General features: G+C 45.7%; 1 non-coding gene and 1 pseudogene across 1 annotated transcript; both read left to right on the top strand.

The window, feature by feature from the left end:
* The first annotated feature begins 4,198 nt into the window (after window positions 1-4,198).
* Trnaa-cgc (transfer RNA alanine (anticodon CGC)) lies at window positions 4,199-4,271 on the top strand. Its single transcript has one exon. It is a non-coding gene; the product is annotated as a tRNA-Ala (tRNA).
* A 13,499-nt stretch (window positions 4,272-17,770) lies between these two features.
* LOC126279280 (5S ribosomal RNA) lies at window positions 17,771-17,888 on the top strand (annotated as a pseudogene).
* The last annotated feature ends 8,904 nt before the right edge of the window (window positions 17,889-26,792 follow it).

Below are 26,792 nucleotides of genomic sequence, written 5' to 3'. Positions count from 1 at the left end.
ACCAGACAATGCTTGCCCGAGTGAAAGGAAGAACTACCCCGTGTTCAGCTTAAAAGCAAATTCCGCTACATTGTGTGGGAGTGCCCAACCTACACATTCTTTAGAACATAGCACACAGTTTCAGAGATTTTCACAGGGAGACAGCAAACGCCAAACGCCGATGCTACAGGTTTCCGGATTGGTCGCCTTAAACGAAACGTCATTCTCCCGTTTTAGAAGAGCAATGCTGATTGGCAGAAGATATTGCTGACACGTTGAGCTGAATGAGTAATGGAAGAGACCGAAAGATATACTTCGCGTCTGGCGTGGAGAGGGGCCGTTACGTTGTCACTCTTGGAGCGAGAACATGTAACGAGAGCGTGTTCGCTCAAACGTATACTCAAAGAGCGAGGAACAAGTCTCTCCTCACTGCTTCACTGGGAGAGCACCTCTGTCATGAGTGAATCAGAGTGCGACTCTATATTGAGTCATTGCGATTAAGCGTTGTTAACTGTGTTGGCCGCCGCACTTATTGTGCAGTGTGCACGGACAGAGTTATAGTTAAACGCCTGCGAGCGAATTTTTGATTGGCATCGCGGTGGTCTGGTTATCTGACCGGTGTACCACGCCAATAGTTAGACTAGGGGCGAATGGGAGTCGTCGACTTCATCAAGGCATAGGGAGAGAGTGATTGGCGAAGGTAAATCCAGGTAGAACGAGAGTTATCTTATTTGTCAGCAGCTAGCGGCGCAGACAGCAGTCATTGCAGCTTACGGTATTGTGCGCTACAGCTATTGCGAGCCCCATATTTCCTCCACAAGAGTACACTTCACTGCATTCCACATGCGACAGCCTCGCCCGTACGTAGGAACATTCTAAAGGATAATTATTCAAGTTGAGTAGGCCCAGCTCTCAGCCATTCTGCCAAGTCAATAACAATCTTAAATTTTGCACAGAAATTTCATTAGCGAATCCTATCCTTAAAAGGTAACTTCACATTCCGAAAAGAACCCAGAAATAACTTGTTCAATTCATAACTAAAAGTGCCATTGTGATTTCTCAGAATTTTTGCAAAATAAATGATAATTTTCGTTAGTTTCATATTTTTCTTACACTAACTAGCACTAGTCCAGTACCAAGTATCCCACTAGTTACATTAGAAATTTTATGAATTTTTGTGTCACTTCTTTACAGTGGACGATTCCAGAAGATATTTATTTCTGAAAGTTTGTCAGGCATTTCTCTTTAGAACGTTAGGAACGTCTGTCTGACTTCTGTAGTAGTGTGGGGGTGGAAATTGTATCTTGCAGGAGCCACAGGGTAAAGGGTACATCTCAGACTAATTCGTTGCGCAGAGAATGACAGAATAGTACCCACACGGTCACACTGTCTTGCTGGTAGATGCCATCATCCATCCCGATGAAAAACTGCATGCATGAATGGACATTGTTTCCAAGGATAGATGAGTACTGCATGTAAGGATGGACACGGTCTCAAAGTATGGATAAGTACTAGTGTTGGTCCAATGTGCCCCCCCCCCCCCCCCTGTAATGTCGAGATCACGCAGAGAATGGCACGAAAACATTCCACAGACCGTAACGCTCCCTCCTCCAGCCTCGATCTTTCTAGCCACTGTTGCAGGGTGTTCACTCTCAGACGTTTCATGTCTGTTGGGGCATGGAACGTGATTGATCTGAAAAGGCCACCTGTCATCACTCAGTGGACGACCAGATGCGGTGACGGTGTGCAAACTGCAGCCTTTGTCACCTATGAACAGCAGTCAGCATGGGTGCATGAACCAGCCGCCTGTTGTGGAGGCCCATATGCAACAACATTCAATGAACGGTCGTTGAGGAGAGATTTTTGAGGTCCCCTTGGTTTATCTGGGTGGTCAGTTGCTCAACAGTTGTACCTCTTCTGCCCTGTACACGTCTCCGCAGCCGTTGTTCACTTTTGTCATCTACGACCTGCGGTTTATCACAGTTGCCTCGGCGCTGAACTTAGTACAAATACTCGTCTGCACTGAGCTTCTTCTTTCTTCTTGTAGACAAACGGCTTATCTGGTACTAAAGTCCTATAAGGTACCTTATCAAGGAGTCCTGTACTCTCTGCTGCACTCCACGCCTTCCAGCCCAAGATGTTAGAGCCTGGAAAAGCTTCTTCCTGCGTGCCCCATACAACTGCCATTGTAAGCCATGTACTGGCACCGAAGACAGCTTCTAGATCACACGTAAACTGCAATCGCAGTCCACGAAACACATTAGGGCCACCCATCAATTGTTGCTTATTAACAGGTCCAGCGAGATCAATTTCAGTAGCCCTCAATGTCTTGTAAACAGGAACACTGCGCCTCCAGGTTCGACGGTAACCACCTCCCAGAGGCATTGCCGAGGCCATTTTACCATTTGACCAGGGCGGCACGCGAACAGTTATCGAACTTAGGCATTTTGTAAATGATTCCAACCTTCGCCCGAAAGCCAGCGATCGTGCCCTTCTGGAGGCCTCACAAATCGCTCCCCCTCCTCATTATGACAACGACTGCGCCGTCCTCCCAGACCCCGGGCGAGCTTCCTGTGCCGTGCACTGCCAGTCATACCACCTGCCGTCTGCGAGTGGTTTCTTGAAGTTGACGTCGGACGTAGGTTGTGGATCTGGCGAGGCCCACGAGAGAGACGAGCCGCGGCACGTACGTCACGAAGGTAGTCCGGAACTCGCTCGCTCGCTCAGTTCAGCAGACAAAATGCTTTTCTGGATGTGTAAATACTAACAGAATAGCGTCTTCCACTGGAACCTGCTATTATGACGTCTTACTGATTAACAGTACTACAACAAAATTTAATGTAATACCACTACTCGATATCAATTGTATAACGGCTTGTTCATAGCATTTAGTCTTTTCGGCTTAACAGTACTCATTTCATACACTAAGTGGCGCCTTATGCAACTGATAATAATTTTAGCACGATTTTATTTTATTGTAAGCCAGTACAGCCGTAACAAACTATAAGCAGGCCTATGGACATCCGATCATTATGGGACTAATAACAGTAAGATTCCATGATAGCGGATTCCAGTAGAAGATACAGTTCTCATTTGTACAGACATGAATGTAATCAGAATAATTGCTGGAGCTCATCCAAGATCGTCCTGCAGACACTTATTTAAAGAGCTAGGAAACCTCACTGTAGCCTCACAATACGTACAGCACTCGCCATTAAAATTGCTACGCCATGAAGATGACGTGCTACAGTCGAGAAATTTAACCGACAGGAAGAAGATGCTGTGATGTGTAAATGATTAGCTTTTCAGAACATGACGAAAGTTTCAGGCCGATTTCTCATACACAAACAGCAGTTGACCGGCGTTGCCTGGTGAAACGTTGTTGTGATGCCTCGTCTAAGGAGGATAAATAAGTACCATCACGTTTCCGACTTTGATAAAGGTCGGATTGTAGCCTATAGCGATTGCGGTTTATCGTATCGCGACATTGCTGCTCGCGTTGGTCGAGATCCAAGGACTGTTAGCAGATTATGGAATTGGTGGGTTCAGGAGGGTAATACGGAACGCCGTGCTGGATCCGAACGGTCTCGTATCACTAGCAGTCGAGATGACAGGCATCTTATCCGCATGGCTGTAACGGATCGTGCAGCCACGTCTCGATCCCTGAGTCAACAGATGGGGACGTTTGCAAGACAACAACCATCTGCACGAACAGTTCGACGACGTTGGCAGCAGGATGTACTATCAGCTCGGAGACCATGGCTGCGGTTACCCTTGACGCCGCATCACAGACAGGAGCGCCTGCGATGGTGTACTCAACGACGAACCTGGGTGCACGAGAAGGTGGTAAATTATGCTGCCACAAAAGTCTGACAGATAGCCATATAGCATTTATAAGGAAATTAAAAGAATTTCTGAATGGAAACTGCTTCTACTTATTAGATATCCAAAAGGATATAGTAAGTGGGTAATTTCCCCACGCCCTACAAAAAAATTAAGTGTCATGTAATATTTGTGTAAAGTAATATCTTGTATTGACACCTTTCATTAACCTGACACGTCCCACGTCATTACGAAGTGTCGTATTTACGATCTACGGAACAAATACTAATCTAACCTAATCTGATCTAATGCCTAGTTACGAGTTAACAGGTATAGAAACGTAGTTTGTCTGCCGATGTGAGCGAGTGAGCGAGTGCAGACCTACCTTCGTGAACCGAGCGAGGTGGCGCAGTGGTTAGCGCACTGGACTCGCATTCGGGAGGACGACGGTTCAATCCCGTCTCCAGCCATCCTGATTTAAGTTTTCCGTGATTTCCCTAAATAGTTTCAGGCAAATGCCGGGATGGTTCCTTTGAAAGGGCACGGCCGATTTCCTTCCCAATCCTTCCCTAACCCGAGCCTGCGCTCCGTCTCTAATGACCTCGTTGTCGACGGGACGTTAAACACTAACCACCACCACCACCACCATCACCTTCGCAACCTACGCACCGCGGCCTGTCTTTATCGTAGGCCTCCTCCAAACGAGCTTAGCACAATTGTATCACTCCGGAATAGAATTACTCTCCGAATAAATTTGTAATGATAGCAACAGCTGAACTGTAAATTCCAATTTGTGTTTGCGCACAGCTGTGAAACCAGATGCTACTGACATGAAAATGCTTCCTTCCAAGTCTGCTCCAACTTCGCTTAATTCGGCTGAAACTAATACGCTATCTGCCATAGTCCACAGTGGGTGCGCCACACTGAGAGTTTCTGTGTGGTATCGATACTCGCCTAACAGCGGACGAATCGTTAACGTCGTATTTGAAGCACCTCAGAGTAAATGCAAGCCTTGTTCATCCCACCACTTCTGTGAGTAATAACTTCCCGAGTTAGCAGACTGAGTCTTGTCCCCAAGCTGCAAATACTGTAGTTGCATTATAATTTTTGTTCATTATGGCAGTAGGATCCGGCCTTAGAAGTTATTAATTTGGGCATTTTTTTTCTTACATCGAATACTTGCCATGTAAAGCGAGATCTTCCTTCCTAATGGTAAATCATTTCAAGATCTAATGAGCCTTCTTCTCTCGTTTGCATCTTCAGCTGCCATTTTGAGACTAGTGTATCACATTATTAAGGCTTCAGGAATATCGACTGTTCAAATGTGTTAACTTCAATGTACTTATTTTCGCGTGTGTGCTGTTTACATTTCTTGTTTATGTGGCAGAAGTGAGAAACAAAGCGGGGGTTCGTGAAATGGTAGCAGAAAACAGTGCAAACGTGGTTCTCCATCAATCAGACCAAAGACCATTACTCTATACATATTCTATCGGTGTCTTGTTCAACAACTGATCATCTCGGATACACTTCATACAGGGTTTCCTAGGAGGAAAGGTCAGTATTCAGGGATATCACAGGAACGATCATTCGAAGCAAAAAAGTCTTGTGAAGTGGGCTGTAAAAAGCGCAACTTTCTCATCTTCGCTATTGTAAACACATCTCTTCTACCGCAAAAGTCCTAATCGCTGTTATGGTATGCGTTTTAGCCTTTTTTTCTTCGAATGACGTTTCCTGTTATATTCCTGAATATTGACCATACCTTCTGGGACACCCCATACAGGGTAAGGGTTTTTCCATACGGTTAATAACAAGGGAATAGAGAAAACAACAATCCAGGTGATAACTGACTTGGAGAGAGACAAGATTTCTGGCTACAGTCTTCGGTTAAGAGAAGGAATCTTTATTTATCTAATCTTCTAGGGATCTAATGCAACTCGAATGCTGAAATTTCAAAACATTGACCATTTTACTTTACTCCAGAATTAATTCATTTCAGAGTTATATATTGAAGAAATATTTGCAGAATATTGCTGTCTGACAACTGAAGGCATCTGTACAGAATATTAGAATAACCCCCACAGTTTTGATACAAAAGCAACCTTCTGATATAACCGATTTCATATAATGATGGTAGAAATGCTGCTTACAATACTGGTATAGGTAGCAGTCACGAACAAGGCGAAGACTAACTGTAGTTACCCAGTCGCACCATCACACCCCTTCGTATCAACACTTTTATACTACAGTCATACTGTCAGAAATCTATTTGTTACATTCACTACTTGCAACAGCGACTAAATATGGGTATTAAGCGTCTTAGAAATTCTGTTGTGTGTTGAAATATATATTTGCTACATATCTGCAGAAATTCTTATTTTCTTTTTTCATGCAACACTTCATCAGTGAGAGAATTAGTGACGTCTCTGGAGACCAAATCACGCCCCCGAGTGCCTGGGTAGAAATGCGTCTCTCCTCACAGAAGCGCTCGTGTAGTATCACTTTAATCTCCGGAGAATGTCGCGTCACCAGAACAACTGATAATGATTCTGTACAGTTTCTCGTTTTGTTTGAAGATAAAAAAGTTAGCTCACGTTGAGATTCAGTCTGCTTAACTACTATGCGTAACATACACACACATTAATAAGAGTTTCATGAGTGGAAGTCGAAGACATTATTTTGCGTGGTGTTGAAAGTTATTGTCTGAGTGTAGTGAACTGGTTTACTGAGAGTACAAAGATCATTTTTCATCGAGTGCTGTATTTTATTTTTGCAGAACATAGAAGTGAGGAGAAGTGTAATTTATATAGGATACTTTGTTTTATAGATGAGACTGAACAGATTTTTGCGGGAGTGACGAATTTTATTTACTGTCAATAATATTCTTCCAGGTATGAGACCACACTGTCAATGTGTAAAATCCTCCGACGTTTCGGCCCTTGTTGCAGATGGCCTTCGTCAGTGTAATGGAAATGATGGTATGGCGTCAGTGGCCGGGAGTTCCCAGGCGGGAAGTTTGGCCGCCAAGTGTAAGACTTACTGAGTGCGACGCCACACTGGGCGACTTGCGCGTCGACAATAAGGATGAAATGATAATGAGGGCCACACAACGCTCAGTCCCTGATGGGAGAAAAACTCCCACCCCAGCCGGGAATCGAAACCGAGCTCTTGTGCGTGGCGTTCCAACGAGCTGACCGTTCAGCTATTAGGTTTTTTTTTCTTTATTGTTATTTTAAACACCTTGCACAAAGGTGGGCTGTCAGCAGCATTATACGCTGCTCTTCAGCCGCGAATAGTACAATGAATGACATAAAGTAGGTCCAGATAATGCAATAAAAATGGCTGGTAAAAACTTTAGACACGAAAAACAAGATACATGAAACCGTTCACGCTGGACAAGAAAAAACACTAAAAGCTGTTGACACGGCACACAAAACATGGGCGACTGCGACGGCACAGGTGAACGGTGGTGGCGTGATGGCGAAAGAACTCTAAACACAAACACGAAAGCGCACACACTCGACACTGATGGCGATGATCTCCGGCACGCGAATGTCCACTGAGTGTGTACGAGTCCAGGGACCTGCCAAGAGAGGAGGAGGGGGGGGGGGTGGGAGGAGAGAGCAGAGATGCCACGGGCAGGGGAGATAGGGGGAGGGAGGAAAGGAGTAAGGGGGAGGGGAAGCCTGGGGGAAGAGGGGTGGAGGAAGGGGGACAGGGGGAAAAGGAAAGGGAGGGTGCCCAAAGGAAACGACACAGGAAGTGAGAAGGGGGATGAAAGTTGATAGGAGGGGTAGATGGAGGGGAGGAGGACATCATCAGGGAGGGGGAGCTGGCGGAAGCCGCCTTGGGAGAGGGTAAGGAGGGTGGAGAGATGGAGACGGGGGGGAAGTGGGAATACAGGTGGGGGTCAGCTATTAGGGCAGACTTCGTCAGGGTGTTTTTTTTTCCCCTAATGATACTGCGGTCAAATACCCAGAAGAACTTTATTTACTGTGACAACGGCCACAGAAACCCATTCTCACATTAAGTTTTATTTGCTGTGAGGCGTGGTAAAAAAAATTGCTGTTTCGAAGAGCGCACCGTAGCGCGTTGTGTGAAGCAGTCGCCCTCCGTCTCTGGCGGTGGCGCCGCTGTGGCAATCACAGCTTTGGGGTGTCCCTCTGGTGGGAAAGCGGGAAGGTTTCCTGTCAAGGGGCGCTGTCAGCTCGGCAGTCGGTCAGTCAGAGTGAGGCTGGGTCAGTCTCGCGTCACCAGTGGCTGGTCTGTCTCTCGTTCGCATTTGTGCGGCAGTTAGTGTCTGTCTGTCGTCGGAGTACGAGTATGTCTGTCGTTTGGATCAAACTTTAAGCCAGAAAACGAGAGTCTTGCCACTCCGCCAGTAACAGGACTCAGCTAGTGGTCGCCTGGTCGGGGCTAAGTTCTTGCATCTGAGTCTGTGCATTATGCCGCCAGTCTGTTCCAATTGATCGGGCAACGCTCATTGGTGTTTGGATCCGTCGCTTGGTCGGTCGCGCAGATGACTTGTCCGCCTTGAGCGTCGGCGCCAGTGAGGTCTCCACGTGAGTCCAGTGGGCAGCGCCGAATAAAAAGGGGTAGTGGCTTCGCCTTTGACACGTGAGCAACAGGAGTGAAACTACGACATCGGGCTGGCCGGCGCGAGCTGCCAAGCCGTGAGACGGGAGATCGGCGAGCCTTCCAGCGTCCGTTGAAGCGGCTGGCAGCGGACGGTTCGGGAGAGCGTTGGGTGTGCTGCGCCAGGTCTTCACCAGAAATCGCAGTTTATTAGAAATCAAGTGATTGAATTTATGTTTTTTCATTTACTTGTTAAATTCTACTTGTTTTCTTTGCGAGGTCGCGAGCCACTTTGTTTTGGGGCCGTCCCACCATTCTTCTCCGTTTGCCCTCCCGCGGGAAGATGGTTTTTTGTGAACTGCGTGATCCCTTTTTCCCTTGTGGAGTTGGGGAGGTTTAGAGCTATCTGCGATCCCGCGTTGTTCAGTAATCCCCTTGTTAAAAGGCCATACGTTAATAGCTGCCTCTGTCATGTTTGTCGGATTCGGTGGTAACGAATTTATAGAATTAAAGTGTAAAGGCCGAATTCTTGAAATATGTTTTTATCTTGCCTATCATCTTGCGAGGCGGTATTTGTGTAATGTAGAGCATGTTGCACATTTTATGTAAGTCTGAATTTCATGGGTTTTATTTAAATAGTTATTTTTATAAAGTTGCCACCCTTCCATCGTAAGAGTCCTTTTAAAAGCAAATTGCACTTTCGGTGGCTAATAATTTCTTAGTGTGAATGTTTGTACCATTTCCATTCCTCTTTCGGGGTGCATAGTTAATGTGTTTGTGCGAGTTGTCAAAATTTTTAGTTTAAAGTAATCTGGTATGTTGCAGATTTGCACCACTGTAGTCTTTGAGAGGTCGTTGTGAGCGGTCGTGACTATGGCCGTGTCAAAAGGGAGCGGCAAGCTTCTCAGCCCGAAGGCTCATACTGTAACAAAAAAAAAGTATTTCATTCTGCCTCTGAGTAAATTGTAACTTGATATTTCGAGGCTGCTTTTCTGCTTATAAATTTTAAATCTGTTTTTGAAAAGGCTTTTATGAATAAAATTCCCATTTATTAAAGGTAATTTCATTTTCATCAGTTACTGCCTGGCAACTACTTCCACGCTCAGCTAGTGTGATTAAATGTGTTAATGTTCGTGATGAATCGCTAGTAAATGAAGTAAATTCGTTAAGAAAAGAATTTGAAGGTAAATTCACGGTTCATGCTGTTTGGTGGATCTTCATATACGATATCTTTGCGATTAGCGGCTGATAATTGAATTAGTTGAAGGGAATGTAAGTTATACTAGTTTACTTTCACCATCCGTCCTAATCGTCTGAAGTCTGCGTCCGATCAACGATTTGGAAACAGTTCGTGAAGACGTGCTGTAGCGCTTCGTGCGCTATGTGTTGGACAGCCAACATATGGGTACCACAGGTTCCTTCTAGTCTGCAGAGGAACATCTTCTAACATATGTAGAAGGTGATCTGTTGGGATGCTGCGATACTTGCCTGCGTTTAGTATTCCGTCTATGAAAAACGGCCGAATAAGCTGCTGGTTCACTATTCCACATCACATTCACGCTTCATGGATGCTGACGGTCCACCTGACGAAGCAAACGGGGAATGTCAACAGACCAATAGTGTATGTTTTGGCTGTTTGCCTGGACATGACTGGTGAAATTGTCTTCGTCACTAAACAAGGCGTATGATACATTTGGAGTACCCCATCTTAATGCCCATGCAAAGAAGTTACCACGATTCTCATAATCGTATCCATACAGATCTTGATGGAGAGATATGGGTATGTATAGAACCTATATCGATTCAGACTGTGTAGGACGCTTGCCTCAAAAAATGGTTCAAATGGCTCTGAGCACTATGCGACTTAACTTCTGAGGTCATCAGTCGCCTAGAACTTACAACTAATTAAACCTAACTAACCTAAGGACATCACACACAACCATGCCCGAGGCAGGATTCGAACCTGCGACCGTAGAGGTCACGCAGTTCCAGACTGAAGTGCCTAGGACCGCACGGCCACAGCGGCCGGCCGCTTGCCTCACTCATGCCACTTTCTCGTGCGATTGCGAGGGAGCTAATGAGCAGATCAACTGCAACAGCAACAAGAACATAAATTTCCCTCTCTTCTGTCCCACTCGTTTCGTTCTGTTAGAATGTCTCGGTCTTTCACTACCACATTCACGTAACTGGTTGGAGAGGTTGATAAATAACTGCCTAGGTGGTTGACATGTACTGGAATATCTTGCCGCATACATCGTACAAGAATGAATTGCGTTCTTCCTTCACTGTCCCTACATAATGAACATGCCGTCTTTTTCATAGCTGATAAATCCCATCGTGCGCTGAAGACATACTGCTGGGCTGTCAGACACTAACTGTCTAGCAAGTCGCAGTGAGCCCAAGGAGCAAAAAGAACACTCTGAGCACACACAACAACATCGTGCCTATCGATCACGCAGATTGAACAGCACAAACAAGGGTCAGTGTGCAAACTTTGCACAGTACGGTATCTCGTAAACAACACGCACTAGACACCGTCAACAAACACAACTGACATTTTAATTTACCCTGCTTTTAGTTTACCAATAGGGATTGTTCCATTTAAAAAAGTGCAACTTTGCACAGTAACAGTCGAGCAAGTATCTAGCTACTGTCTGAGTGTTATTACTACCATCAATATGAGCCCCTGACTACGAATGCATTCTGTGAAAGCCGCACATGAATAGCACTTTCCATTTCCGCAATAATTGCGATGAAAGTTTTAGGTGATTCACCCTATTTCTCTCTCTCTCTCTCTCTCTCTCTCTCTCTCTCTCTGTCTCTCTCTCTCTCTCACATGATTAACATTAATACAACCGATAAACTAAAGGAACTGAGGAACTGGAGGAAAAAATGTTCCACGACATAGGGCGCTGACGATTGGAAGTGCCGCGTCTATTGTAACAGTTCTGGTCACTAAATGTAGCACTTCTGCTACTAAATGTAACTGTGTTTTCTCTTTTGATGCAAGTCAGTTGTCACGATGAGCATTCTAAAGCATTATGTCAGGGTGAAAATACTAGATAAATTAATTTCTCTCTTAACAACGTGTGGGCAGGATGGCTTCTTCCTTGGCTCGGGTATTAGGTAGAATGAAACAGCATTTTACATAACATAACTCTTATTGCAAGTTTCGTACAACTGTTTTCTTACTCGATGTTCTGGTTCGGAGAACGGCAGCTGTGTCGTTTGCCAAGCCTTCTGCTGCGGCAGCGGCGGTGTCTGATTACGCGTGGCAGTGTGTGTCTCGTGTCGCCGTCTCGCCCAGCTGACTGGAGACGCGCAGCGCGAGGTGGCCCGTTTAATTATTGCGAGCGAAGTCGTGCATCGGATGGTGATACCTTGGATGTGGCGGCCCAGTGTTTCTCTTCTCCAAGCGACCGCGTGTGTTGTGCGTCGGCCAGAGGAGCGGCGCGGCGGCGAAAGGCCAGTGTCCCGGACTCGAACAACGGACTTCCGCTTTCCAGTCTTCGGCTGTCAGATCTTCATCCCAGCTCACAGGTGACTGCTGATGTGAGGCCGTCCCCTTTCCGTCCTCACGAGTCACTCGAGTACTTAAAAATCAGACTTCAAATACCTTTTAACTTCTGTCTTCTGGCGGCCAGGCTGCTGCTTGCTATTCCATTACAGCGGCGGACTTGGTGCGTCTGTGTATGATGTAGTCTCTTCTTGCATGACGGTCTTCAGCACCGAAACTGACTGAAAACTACTCCTACTCTTCTCTTCTTCCTTCGTCTCTCGTCTCTTCGACTCTCGGGCCTACTGCGTCTCGCGTATTTATTCACTTCAGTTTACTGGAGGTGAACGACTTCACGGTCATCGCCTTTTCTGTCACGTTGAAAAGCTTCTCGAAGAATCTTCTTAACGTCGGTCATTGGCTCTTGGAATGTAGGCGAGGGCCTTTGCTCACATGTGACAACTGAGCAACACGTGAGCCGGTCGGGCGATGCCCTGACCGGTGAATCGACAGCGTCCGCTAATGCGGAACTTTCTGACTTCACGGTCATTGTCTCTTCTGCTCTGCTGTTCTGCCCGCTGTTTGCCAGTATGTAATTCTCTAAACCAAACCAAGTTTTTCATTTAAATTCTAATTTCTACTTCACTTTGATTTCACTAATTTATTTACTTAAGTACCACTCAACACTATAGTCCACAGATGACGGTTATACAGATGGATGATGCCAGTTCTGGCAAAGACTGCTTTGTCAGTAAAGACGACTGTGACACAAAACCTACCGTCAAAATCCTCCCCGTAAGCGGGAAATCAGCTGTTGATAATCCCTGCACTCGTTGCAGGTGATCCGAATGGTAGCGGTTGTCATGTAGCTGACACATAATAGTGCTTTGTCTTACACCATGTTGGTGGGTCACTTGCCTTGATCTTGTGCTATGGTTCGTCTCAATATCATACAGAAATCAGCCCTCCATATTGGAATACACACTGTCAGCCACATCCCTGCACGTTCGTGTGTCTGAAAGGACACAGACGCCTAAGAAGAGCTGAAAATGTTGTGTGATGTGGTTGGTGTCTGTAAGGGTATTCTTTTTGGTACAGCCGTGCTGCTCCTCGACCGTTTACACCTGCTTGCCGGACCAGTATGCAACTTACAGTACTCTGCGTCAATCACACAGCCTGCAACACAGAAGGAACACACGGCAAGCGGTCAGAGGAACTTTCATTCGTCGGCGCCGTCTACCTTGGTGACGACGCATTTCCAGACACATATTCAGTGGACTTCTTTTTCAAGTACAGTCAGTAATCCGTCCCCGCCACTTGTGGGTTTTGTTAATGTTCACACTGTATATATGATAGCTTTACATTCTGTGAAACTTACAGACATTACGACGGAGTCAGTAACAAATAAATTCCTTTAAGCAATCAGATCTCAGAAACTCTTGAACTTGACTAAGTCCGCGCGTGACGAAGGAGGTTCACAAAAAGTACTTTCCACATATACAGGGTGAGTCACCTAACGTTACCGCTGGATATATTTCGTAAACCACATCAAATCCTGATGAATCGATTCCACAGACCTAACGTGAGGAGAGGGGCTAGTGTAATTGTTTAATACAAACCATACAAAAATGCACGGAAGTATGTTCTTTAACACAGTCCTACGTTTTTTTAAATGGAACCCCATTAGTTTTGTTAGCACATCTGAACATATAAACAAATACGTAATCAGTGCCGTTTGTTGCATTGTAAAATGTTAATTACATCCGGAGATATTGTAACCTAAAGTTGACGCTTGAGTACCACTCCTCCGCTGTTCGATCGTGTGTATCGGAGAGCACCGAATTACGTAGGGATCCAAAGGGAGCGGTGATGGACCTTAGGTACAGAAGAGACTGGAACAGCACATTACGTCCACATGCTAACACCTTTTTATTGGTCTTTTTCACTGATGCACATGTACATTACCATGAGGGGTGAGGTACACGCACACACGTGGTTTCCGTTTTCAATTACGGAGTGGAATAGAGTGTGTACCAACATGTCAGGCCAATAGATGTTCAATGTGGTGGCCATCATTTCCTGCACACAATTGCAATCTCTGGCGTACACGCCGCGTACATCTGGTGTAATGTCGCCGCAGGCTGCCACAATACGTTGTTTCATGTCCTCTGGGGTTGTAGGCACATTACGGTACACATTCTCCTTTAACGTACCCCACAGAAAAAAGTCCAGTGGTGTAAGATCAGGAGAACGGGCTGGCCAATTTATGCATCCTCCACGTCCTATGAAACGCCCGTCGAACATCCTGTCAAGGGTCAGCCTAGTGTTACTTGCGGAATGTGCAGGTGCACCATCATGCTGATACCACATACGTCGACACGTTTCCAGTGCGACATTTTCGAGCAACGTTGGCAGATCATTGTGTAGAAACGCGGTGTATGTTGCAGTGCTCTCCGATACGCACGATCGAATAGCGGAGGAGTGGTACTCAAGCGTCAACTTTAGGTTATAATATCTCCGGATGTAATTAACATTTTACAATGCAACAAACGGCACTGATAACGTATTTGTTTATATGTTCAGATGTGCTAACAAAACTAACGGGGTTCCATTTAAAAAAAACGTAGGTTTGTGTTAAAAAAACATACTTCCGTGCATTTTTGTATGGTTTGTATTAAACAATTACACTAGCCCCTCTCATCAAGTCCAGTCTGTGGAAACGGTTCGTCAGTATTTGATGTGGTTTACGAAATATATCCATCGGTAACGTTAGGTAACTTACCCTGTATAGTTAAAACCTACTGTTGTGACGTCCTGACGCTCGCATGGAGCCAGTAAATAGCATGTAGCGCTGTAACGTCTGTACCACTGTACACGACATGGAATGCTACGTGTAGAGAAAGGGAAGGAAGATAGTCATCGAGGTCTTAGAGACGGAGAACAAGCTCGCAGTGTTTCAAGCGTGGAGGTGAACATCGACTTTGGGCTTTCAAAGGAACCACAGCAGGATTTTCCTGAAGCGATTTAGGGACATGATGGGAAACCTAAATATGGATGGGCGGACGCAGATTTAGATCGTCATACTTTCTACAGCGAGGCTAGTTTCCTAAATCTGTGCTACCTCGCTCAGTGCACACGGAGAGAACTATGACACGTGCATCCCACTGAGGCGAATGATCTTGAATTTCCCACGATTTCAAAATGCACATGACATTCTCCCATGAAATGACTCCGAATGGCGGCTGCTTTCACAATTTGAGACTCGCAGCGGCCGGGGAAAGGGTGTTTCCTACTGTAACGCGCAACAGAGTGGCAGTATTGGCCGCCTCTAGTGGCTGTGATGACAGGTGTTTCCCTCCTTGAATTGCTAAGGCGAGAACTGACATATGTAAAGGTCGATGTGACAGGTTCCCATCGGGCCGTCGAGTGCAGGAGAGTGGAGTTTCTACTATTTGGAATTCTCCTGCAAGTGGAAGTGTTTTTGAGCTATCTGATGGCCAATTAGGGTTAGTCATATTCTACCCGCTACCGTTTAGTGTTTGCTTATTGCTTCAGACACCCACAAGCTAACATTTGAGTGGTTTTGTGGTCAGTGTATGTGTTCCTGGTCGGATATGGTATCACACCTTGAGAAACTAATTCTGGCTCGCTTTGCGAGATTCCCTCCATGACGTTTGGTTGGTAATTTGGAAGAATTATCTTCTCTGTGCGAATCACGCAGGAGGTCAGTTACTAACAGTTGATCTATCTGATGCTTTGCACCGACAGTTATCCATTCAGATCTCTGAGTACGTGGATTCAAATCCTGTAATAGTTATCTACATTATAATTGTATGAATTACTTAGCCACTTCATTGATGGGGAAATGAGTTTTGCACGTCATTGGGGAGGAAATGGTCAGTATATCGCACTTGTGAACTGCATGGAATCTTAAGCAACTACACTGAAGAGCCAAAGAAACTGGTACACCTGCCTAATATCACGTAGGGCCCCAGTGAGCACGCCGAAGTGCTGCAACTCGATGTGGCATGGACTCCACTAACGTCTGAAGAAGTGCTGGATGGGGTTCACACCATGAATCCTGCAGGGGTGTCCATAAATCGGTAATAGTACGAGGGGTGGAGAAAGTTGCAAGGCATCCCACATATGCTAAATAATGTTCATGTCTGGGGAGTTTGGTAGCCAGTGGAAGTGTTTAAACTCAGAATAGTGTTCTTGGAGCCACTCTGTAGCAATTCTGGACATGTGGGATGTCGTATTGTCCTGATGGAATTGCCCAAGTCCATCAGAAGGCATAATGGAAATGAATGGATGCAGGTGGTCAGACAGGATGATTACGTACATGTCACTTCTCACAGTCGTATGTAGATGTATCAGGGGTCCCGTACACTCCAACTGCAGATGCTCCACACCATCACAAAGGTGCCAACAGCTTGAAAAGTTCCCTGCTGACATGCGCAGTCCATAGATTCATGAGTTTGTCTCCATATCCGTACATGTCCATCCGTGCGATTGAATTTGAAATGAGATTCGTCCGACCAGGCAACATGTTTCCAGTCATCAGCAGCCCAACGTCAGTGTTGACGGGCCCAGGCGAGGCGTGCAGTCATCAAGGGTGCACTAGTGGGGCTTCGACTCCGATAACCCATATAGATGATGTTCCGTTGAATGGTTGGCACACTGACACTTGTCGATGGCTCTGGAGTGAAATCTTTGCAGCGGTGGTGGCGAGGGGGGGGGGGGGGGGAGGGAGGGAGGCGGGGTGTTTCCCTTCTGTCACGCTGAACGATTATCTTCAGTCGTCCTTGGACCCGTTCTTGCAAGATCTTTTTCCAGCTGCAGCGATGTTGGAGTTTTGATGCTTTACCAGATCGCTGATAGTCACGGTACACTAGTGAAATGGTCCTACGGGAAAATCCCCACTTCATTGCTACCTCGGAGATGCTGTGTCCCATCGCTCGTGCACCAACTATAATACCACGTTCAAACTCACTTAAATCTTGATAACCCGCCATTTTAGCAGCAGTAACCGATCTAACAATGGGTCAGACTCCTGTTATATAGTTGTGTTATATAGGCGTTTCCGACAGGAGCGCCGTATTCGGCCTGTTTACATATCTCTGTATACGCATGCCTATACCAGTATCTTTGGCACTTGAGTGTGTATTTCAGTGTGGGTGTCATATAGTGAAGACCGGCTACTGCACTTGGGGCTTAACTGTCATTCGGTCGAGCGTGTCCCTGTTTGGATAGTCTGAGGACATCTGGTTCGCAGACGTCGTATCCGAGCGAGTGTTGAGTTTCGCTTGTCGTATTTACGAACTTTTGTTAATTATCTGGCTGTCTTTTATAAAAAAAATTGTCTTGCTGGCTGTGTTTCTTAAATTAGTTTTTATTGCACTCATGTCTGTACGTCTAATGTAAGCTGTTGATTTCTGTCGAAAAGTGACTGGCTTGATTGGACGTCCGTCAGCACGAGGTGAGGAACAGCCTGCTCTCGATATCGAACTTGTCCGCTTTGTTCAGTTGGTATCCTGAGCTGTCAGCAGCTAAATGTTACGGCGAGAGTTGTTCTGATTCTGTCAGTGATAAATAAGCGTCAGTGTGCCGTCTACTAGCAAAGCTGCTGACACATCGTTACGTTCTCGCTGCCAGCTTCGATTACGCTAATATCTGTCTAGTTGTAAACAGCCGAAGGCCCCGATGTTAACCTAGATTAAGGTACGGCTGGCACGGTTGAGCACGAATGGGTTTTACGCCTGACATCGTTCGACAAACGCCTACTGGATTAGTTCTAAATGACCCTGTCGTCATTAAAAGTAATGAAACTGAATGAGCGCTCCAGCTTAGTGAGCGTCACTATTGTGTTTATTAATCCATGGTGACCATTATTTAAAAAAAGCCAACGGCCTTGCCGCAGTGCTAACACCGGTTCCCGTCAGATCACCGAAGTTAAGCGCTGTCGGGCTGGACTGGCACTCGGATGGGTGACCATCCGTTCTGCTGTGTGCTGTTGGCAAGCGGGGTTCACTCAGCCCTTGTGAGACAAACTTAGGAGCTACTTGATTGAGAAGTAGCGGCTCAGCTTTCGTAAACTGACGCACGGCCGGGAGAGCGGTGTGCTGACCACATGACCCTCCACATCCGCATCCAGTGACGCCTGTAGGCTCAGGATGATATGACGGCCGGTCTGTTCCTTTTGGCCTTCGTGGCCTGTTCAGGCGGAGTTTAGTTTTTAGTTTAGTTCTGACCATTAAAAAAATATGCCCGCCGGGTACATGTTACTATCTGTTATCTAGGTAACTGTCCTTGTTAAGTGTTTTGTCATCTGTAATCTGAGGTAATCATGGAACCTGTGTGTTTATCAGTAGCACCAAGTGGTTGCATTTCTGTGAAGCGCCAGACGTACCGTGCGAGGTGGCTCAGTGCTTAGCATACTGGACTCCCATTCAGGTGCACGACGGTTCAATCCCGCGTCCGGCCATCCTGATTTAGGTTTTCCGTTACTTCCCTAAATCGCTTCAGGCAAATGCCGATAGGGTTCCTTCGAAAGGACACGGCTGACTTCCTTCCCCATCCTTTCCTAATACGATGCGATCGATGACCTCGATGTCTGGCCCCCTCCCTGAAATGAGCCAACCATGCGGCATAAACTGATTGTGCGGGTAGAATTACAAACCGTATGATATCAAATTGAAGTGTATTGTTTGTCCTGTCAGTTAATTTTTATACAAGCAAGAATTTTGTTTTCTTGAAGCCTTTATTCAGTGCTAGTCACTGGAGGTATTTTTTATCGTCTTTATATCACTGCTCACGCGAAAATTTATGTTTGTATTTGCAGTGATGTCAGTCAATGACATTGTTATTTGGAGTGAAGGGTACAAAAGATAGAATTAGTCATTCAGATCTCCGTCTCAGACCAAGAGCGCTTTAGCTTTCTATTTGTCTTACGCTCTGAAAAATTCCGGTATTTGTGCCGTAGCTGATACAGACGCCGCGCTGGTTAAACTGGGTAAAGTGATGAAGTCTGTCACCGATTTCACTCTCAAGATGTTGGTGGTCGAAACTCTGGTCAGAAAATTTGAAATTAAATAAATAAAAAAAAGCAAGATTGCTGTAACCTAACCGATATTTAGTCCCAAAACCCGGGAAACAACTCCCCAGCCAAATGTTTGGCTCACCATTAGACTTCTTTCTCCGGTGTTACATGGAAACAAAAATGTTTTCTACTTCTGTAAACTCAGGGGAAGAATTAGTAGCAAAAATTATTGCAGCGCCCACATACAGACAGAATCCGCCACAAATTTTCCATCAAACAAACGCTTCCGGTTCTGTGTCGAAAGTAATGGTGCTCATTTTGACCATTAATTGAAACACTGATCAGAGGAATGGACTGAAAAGCATTCAACATAGTGTTATTCTCAAACACACCCAGTGACATACTGAATAGTTTGTACTCACTCAATATGCAATTCCGATAGTTCATTGCTTAACGAAATGTATTTGTTATTTTCTCCGTCATCATACATCAGACTGAGCATCGGATATGTGAACACTCAGTGTACAAAATTACATATACGGTGTTTCACAGTTCATGCTACACATTTCTAGAGTTTGTAGAAGCGACGTGTTTGGTCAAGTTTTACATAGGAACCTACGTCCGGAACGTCATGTGACGTCGCTGCGAAACGTCAAAGTTACAAGCGCGGGCACCTGTAATTAGATACAGATACAGGGTGATTCTATGATGCTGTTACAGACTTGCACGGATGATGGAGACGGAAAAATGGTATCGAGGTAACGTGTGAGGACTTCTGCATTCATAACTCAACACGAAATGGAGACTAAACACTTAATCAGCTTATTGGTTTTGACGATATCAAAATGTCTGACGATACAGAATTTGTGTGCTATAATGTTCATTTGTGGAAACGAGGCCAGGTTGGTACAATTCTAACAGAAGGCAGCGTAATGGCCACAGATCCACCTCTGCATCGGTGATAGACAGACCAGTCCTCCATCTCGAATAAAACCGATTTCCTCAACGAGGACCAGCTCACGCTAGTAAGACTTAAAGCAGAGTTCTTCGTAACATATGTTCAACAGCAGGTGCTGTATAACAAAGCGGCTGGAGCCGTTCACAATGAGTGCAGATAAAGCGTTTATTTTCAGTTATGCATACTGCTGTGTGAATCTTCGTAAGGTTACGTAATAGTGTGCTGTGTGCCAGGATATCCTGTCTTATGCTGAAGCTGCCTTACTAAATCTGTGTACAGAGTTAATTAGCCACATTTCCAAAGTATTCCTAGGCAGGCGACTGATCAGTCATACTTGCTCTGGGTCAGTACTTAATTCAAATGAAAAACACTTTTTGCTACCTTAACGTTTCTTTCATTGAAATATGTACAGTCAAGAAGCCCTTGAGTACAATGTACGTGTCACTAGACTCCCGACGTCGAACCTCTAGCCTGACTGCAACATCGTTTGGTCTATGACATCACTTCTGGTTTATTTATCCGTCCGTTTCAGCTGGAGTTCGCCGAGTGTCCCGCGAGACTATGTCTGCAGCACTGTCAGCGGCCACCAGATCATGTCTATACTTCACTCCGCTTTCATCATTACCACTTCGTAACCGGAGCTTCGTAGATGTCGAGTGATTTAGGAGGGAGAAGGCAAGTGGCATACTGACTTACCGAAAATGAAATTAGTAGAAACACAATTTTTTGTATGAATTATCTTCGTACCAGTACATAAAACGACACTACAGGCCATTACAATTGCTACACCATGAAGATGACGTTCTGCAGATTCGAAATTTAACCGACAAGAAGAAGATGCTGTGATATGCAAATGATTAGCTTTTCAAAGCATTAACACGAGGTTGGCGCCGGTGGCGACACCTACAACGTGCTGACATGAGGAAAGTTTCCAACCGATATCTCATACACAAACAGCAGTTGACCGGCGTTGCCTGGTAAAACGTTGTTGTGATGCCTCGTATAAGGAGGAGAAATGCGTACCATCACGTTTCCGACTTTGATAAAGGTCGGATTGTACCCTATCGCGATTCCGGTTTACCGTATCGCGACATTGCTGCTTGCGTTGGTCGAGATCCAATAACTGTTAGCAGAATATGGAATCGGTGGGTTCAGGAGGGTAATACGGAACGCCGTGCTGTATCCCAAAGGCCTCGTATCACTAGCAGTCGAGATGACAGGCATCTTATCCGCATGGCTGTAACGGATCGTGCAGCCACGTCTCGATCCCTGAGTCACCAGATAGGAACGTTTGAAAGACAACAACCATCTGCACGAACAGTTCGACGACGTTTGCAGCAGGATGTACTATCAGCTCGAAGTCCATGGCTGCAGTTACCTTTGACAATTCATCACAGGCAGGAGCGCCTGCGATGGTGTACTCAAAGACGAACCTAGGTGCACTAATGGAGAAACGTCATTTTTTCGGATGAACCGAGGTTCTCTTTACAGCATCACTATGGTCGCATCCGTGTTTGGCCACATCGCGGTGAACGCACATTGGAAGCGTGTACTCGTCATCGCCGTAGTGGCGTATCATCCGGCGTGATGGTATGGGGTCCGTGGGTTACACGTCTCGGTCACCTCTTGTTCGCATGGACGGCACTTTGGACGTTACATTTCAGATGTCTTACTACCCGTGGCTCTACCCTTCATTCGATCCCTGCGAAACCCTACATTTCAGCAGGATAATGCATGACCGCATGTTGCAGGTCCTATATGGGCCTTTCTGGATACAGAAAATGTTCGACTGCTGCCCTGGCCACCACATTCTGCAGATCTCGCAGCAACTGAAAAGGTCTGGTCAATGGTGGCCGAGCAACTGGCTCGTCACAATACGCCAGTCGCTACTCTTTATGAACTATGGTATCGTGTTGAAGCTGCATGGGCAGCTGTACCTGTAGACGCCATCCAAGCTCTGTTTGAGTCAATGCCCAGGCGTATAAAGGCCGTTATTACGGCCAGAGCTGGTTGTTCTTTGTATAAATTTCTCAGGATCTATGTGCCCAAACTGCGTGAAAATGTAACCACATGTCTGTTCTAGTATGATATATTTGTCCCATGAAAACCCGTTTATCATCTGCATATCTTCTTGGTGTAGCCATTTTAATGGCCAGTAGTGTGTATATAAATGTAAGACTAATTGGTCCGTGTTGCACCCCGTAACAGTTCCAAAATAATCAGCGCAAGACGCATAGCTAGGGAACCGTTATGCAATACAGCCATGACGCTGTGGGAAGATGTCGATAAACTTCCATATGCCACGTGTCAGACAGAGAAACGTTTAACAGCATGTTCCATAAATCGACAGCGGTAGTATCACCGCATGTCGAAACTATGAGTATGGAATCCTTAGCTTTAGGTAAACTACAGTCAACGCCACCCACAATCTCAATCGCCCACGCGAATTGTGCCCAAGAGGTCAGACATATAGTTAGGTGAGTTGTGCGGGGTCGTATAGCCCCGTCACGTGCCTTGAGCTAAGAAAGGGGCTCCTTTGAAGCAAGAAGGGTATACACAACGACAGAGTGACGACGTACAGGTTCCCCACCCCCCACCACACTGCCTGTCAGCGTAGAGATCGTTTCCATGACACGCCCAATGACAGCACATGACACAGGAGTGGCATCACGTCGTCTTTTCAGTCAAGTCTCGATCATGATGGACGCGTCGGTCTGTTGGGATTCGAGTGGAACAAATTTTGCATTCTTCATCGCCAAATGATCCCAGCACCTTGCGTTAGTATAGGATGCCACCGGATACACGACATGCTCGCACCTTCGCACAGCCGATAATATGGACGGCAGCGGTTACAATTCTCAAACGCTAATGTTGGTGACTGTGTCATGTCAACAGGGTCTGACTGACATTATAATTCAATATCTACATATACATCTACATTTATACTCCGCAACCAACCCAACGGTGTGTGGCGGACGGCACTTTACGTGCCACTGTCATTACCTCCCTTTCCTGTGCCAGTCGCGAATGGTTCGCGGGAAGAACGACTGCCGAAAAGCCTCCGTGAGCGGTCGAACCTCTCTAATTTTACATTCGTGATCTCCTCGGGAGGTATATGTAGGGTGAAGCAATATATTCGATACCGCCATCCAGAAACGCACCCTCTCGAAACCTGGACGGCAAGCTACACCGCGATGCAGAACGCCTCTCTTGTAGAGTCTGCCACTTGAGTTTGCTAAACATCTCCGTAAGGCTATCACGCTTACCAGATAACCCTGTGACGAAAAGCGCCGTTCTTCTTTCGATCTTAAAAAAGGTAGGAAGATTTTTCTGTTTAGCAAAAGTGACAAAAAGCAGATTACAGAGTACCTGACGGCTCAACACAAAAGTTTTGTCTCAAGTGCAGATAGTGTTGAGGATCAGTGGACAAAGTTCAAAACCATGGTACAATATGCGTTAGATGAGTATGTGCCAAGCAAGATCGTAAGAGATGGAAAAGAGCCACCGTGGTACAACAACCGAGTTAGAAAACTGCTGCGGAAGCAAAGGGAACTTCACAGCAAACATAAACATAGCCAAAGCCTTGCAGACAAACAAAAATTACGCGAAGCGAAATGTAGTGTGAGGAGGGCTATGCGAGAGGCTTTCAATGAATTCGAAAGTAAAGTTCTATGTACTGACTTGGCAGAAAATCGTAAGAAATTTTGGTCCTATGTCAAAGCGGTAGGTGGATCAAAACAAAATGTCCAGACACTCTGTGACCAAAATGGTACTGAAACAGAGGATGACAGACTAAAGGCCGAATTACTAAATGTCTTCTTCCAAAGCTGTTTCACAGAGGAATACTGCACTGTGCTTCCTTCTCTAGATTGTCGCACAGTTGACAAAATGTTAGATATCGAAGTAGACGACAGAGGGATAGAGAAACAATTAAAATCGCTCAAAAGAGGAAAGGCCGCTGGTCCTGATGGGATACCAGTTCGATTTTACACAGAGTACGCGAAGGAACTTGCCCCCCTTCTTGCAGCGGTGTACCGTAGGTCTCTAGAAGAGCGAAGCGTTCCAAAGGATTGGAAAAGGGCACAGGTCATCCCCGTTCTCAAGAAGGGACGTCGAACAGATGTGCAGAACTATAGACCTATATCGCTAACGTCGATCAGTTGTAGAATTTTGGAACACGTATTATGTTCGAGTATAATGTCTTTTCTGGAGACTAGAAATCTACTCTGTAGGAATCAGCATGGGTTTCGAAAAAGACGATCGTGTGAAACCCAGCTCGCGCTATTCGGCCACGAGACTCAGAGGGCCTTAGACATGGGTTCACAGGTAGATGCCGTGTTTCTTGACTTCCGCAAGGCGTTTGACACAGTTCCCCACAGTCGTTTAATGAACAAAGTAAGAGCATACGGACTATCAGATCAATTGTGTGATTGGATTGAGGAGTTCCTAGATAACAGAACGCAGCACGTCATTCTCAATGGAGAGAAGTCTTCCGAAGTAAGAGTGATTTCAGGTGTGCCGCAGGGGAGTGTCATAGGACCGTTGCTATTCACAATATACATAAATGACCTGGTGGATGACATCGGAAGTTCACTGAGGCTTTTTGCAGATGATGCTGTGGTGTATCGAGAGGTTGCAACAATGGAAAATTGTACTGAAATGCAGGAGGATCTGCAGCGAATTGACGCATGGTGCACGGAATGGCAATTGAATCTCAATGTAGCGAAGTGTAATGTGATGCGAATACATAGAAAGATAGGTCCCTTATCATTTAGCTACAAAATAGCAGGTCAGCAACTGGAAGCAGTTAATTCCATAAATTATCTGGGAGTACGCATTAGGAGTGATTTAAAATGGAATGATCATATAAAGTTGATCGTCGGTAAAGCAGATGCCAGACTGAGATTCATTGGAAGAATCCTAAGGAAATGCAATCCGACAACAAAGGAAGTAGGTTACAGTACGCTTGTTCGCCCAATGCTTGAATACTGCTCAGCAGTGTGGGATCCGCACCAGGTAGGGTTGATAGAAGAGATAGAGAAGATCCAACGGAGAGCAGCGCGCTTCGTTACAGGATCATTTAGTAATTGCGAAAGCGTTACGGAGATGATAGATAAACTCCAGTGGAAGACTCTGCAGGAGAGACGCTCAGTAGCTCGGTACGGGCTTTTGTTAAAGTTTCGAGAACATACCTTCACCGAAGAGTCAAGCAGTATATTGCTCCCTCCTACGTATATCTCGCGAAGAGACCATGAGGATAAAATCAGAGAGATTAGACCCCACACAGAAGCATACCGACAATCCTTCTTTCCACGTACAATACGAGACTGGAATAGAAGGGAGAACCGATAGAGGTACTCAGGGTACCCTCCGCCACACACCGTCAGGTGGCTTGCGGAGTACGGATGTAGATGTAGATGTAGATGTAGATCTTCTCTATCTCCGCTGTCAACCCGACCTGGTACGGATCCCACACTGGATGAGCATACTCAAGTATAGGTCGAACGAGTGTTTTGTAAGCCACCTCCTTTGTTGATGGACTACATTTTCTTAGTATTCTCCCAATGAATCTCAACCTGGCACCGGCCTTACCAACAATTAATTTTCCATGATCATTCCAGTTCAAATCGTTCCGTGCGCATACTCCCAGATATTTTACAGAAGTAACTGCTACCAGTGTCTGTTCCGCTATCATATAATCATACAATAAATGATCCTTCTTTCTACGTATTCGCAAATACATTACATTTTCCTATGCACCAAGTGCCTATCCGCTGCAGATCTTCCTGCATTTCGCTGCAATTTTCTAATGCTACAACTACAGCATCATCCGCGAAAAGCCTCATGGAACTTCCGACACTATCTACTAGGTCATTGATATATATTGTGAAAAGCAATGGTCTCATAACACTCCCCTGTGGCACGCCAGAGGTTACTTTAACGTCCGTAGACGTCTCTCCATTGAGAACAAGATGCTGTGTTCTGCCAGCCGAAAACTCTTCAACCCAGCCACACAGCTGGTCTGATATTCCGTAGGCTCTTACTTTGTTTATCAGGCGGCAGTGTGGAACTGATCGAACGCCCCCGGGAAGTCAAGGAAAATGGCATCTACCTGGGAGCCTGTATCTAATATTTTCTGGGTCTCATGAAGAAATAAAGCGAGTTGGGTCTCACACGATCGCTGTTTCCGGAATCGGTGTTGATTGCTACAGAGTAGATTCTGGGTTTCCAGAAACGACATGACAGTCGAGCAAAAAAGATGTTCTAAAATTCCACAACAGATCGACGTAAGAGATATAGGTCTATAGTTTTGTGCATCTGCTCGACGACCCTTCTGGAAAACTGGAACTACCTGTGCTCTTTTCAAAATTTTTGGAACCTTCCGTTCCTCTAGAGACTTGCGGTATACGGCTCTTAGAAAGGGGACAAGTTCTTTCGCGCACTCTATGTAGAATCGAATTGGTATCCCGTCAGGTCCAGTGTTGAGTGATTTCAGTTGCTTTTCTATTCCTTGGACACTTATTTCGATGTCAGCCATTTTTTCGTTCGAGCGAGGGTTGAGAGAAGGAACTGCAATGTGGTCTTTCTCTGTGAAACAGCTTTGGAAAAAGGTGTTTAGTATTCCAGCAGGATGTTGCCCGTGCTGTTCTGACTGACCGGCGGGCAGCACGTTGGCCGCATACGTCACCCATTGAAAACATTTAATCTTGGGTTACTGGAGGGCTGCAGCGGCAGAGCTCATTACCCCTGTGATTCATAAACACTGTCACAGAATTGAAGGCGCGTGGAATGGTGCACCTTTATCTGTCACACAAGACAGGTAGATTCGAGGCCAGTCAGCTTAGAGTCGTTGTTGCTGCTAAAGCGTCAGTCCCATTCAACAGTCTCTTCACCCTATATGGTTCCAAATCATCTAAAAAATTTAA

This window comes from Schistocerca gregaria, chromosome 6, assembly GCF_023897955.1.
Source record: "Schistocerca gregaria isolate iqSchGreg1 chromosome 6, iqSchGreg1.2, whole genome shotgun sequence".
Taxonomy (NCBI): Eukaryota; Metazoa; Arthropoda; class Insecta; order Orthoptera; family Acrididae; genus Schistocerca; species Schistocerca gregaria.
The sequence above is the reverse complement of the archived record's forward strand: the minus strand, read 5'-3'. Positions and strand labels throughout refer to the sequence as shown.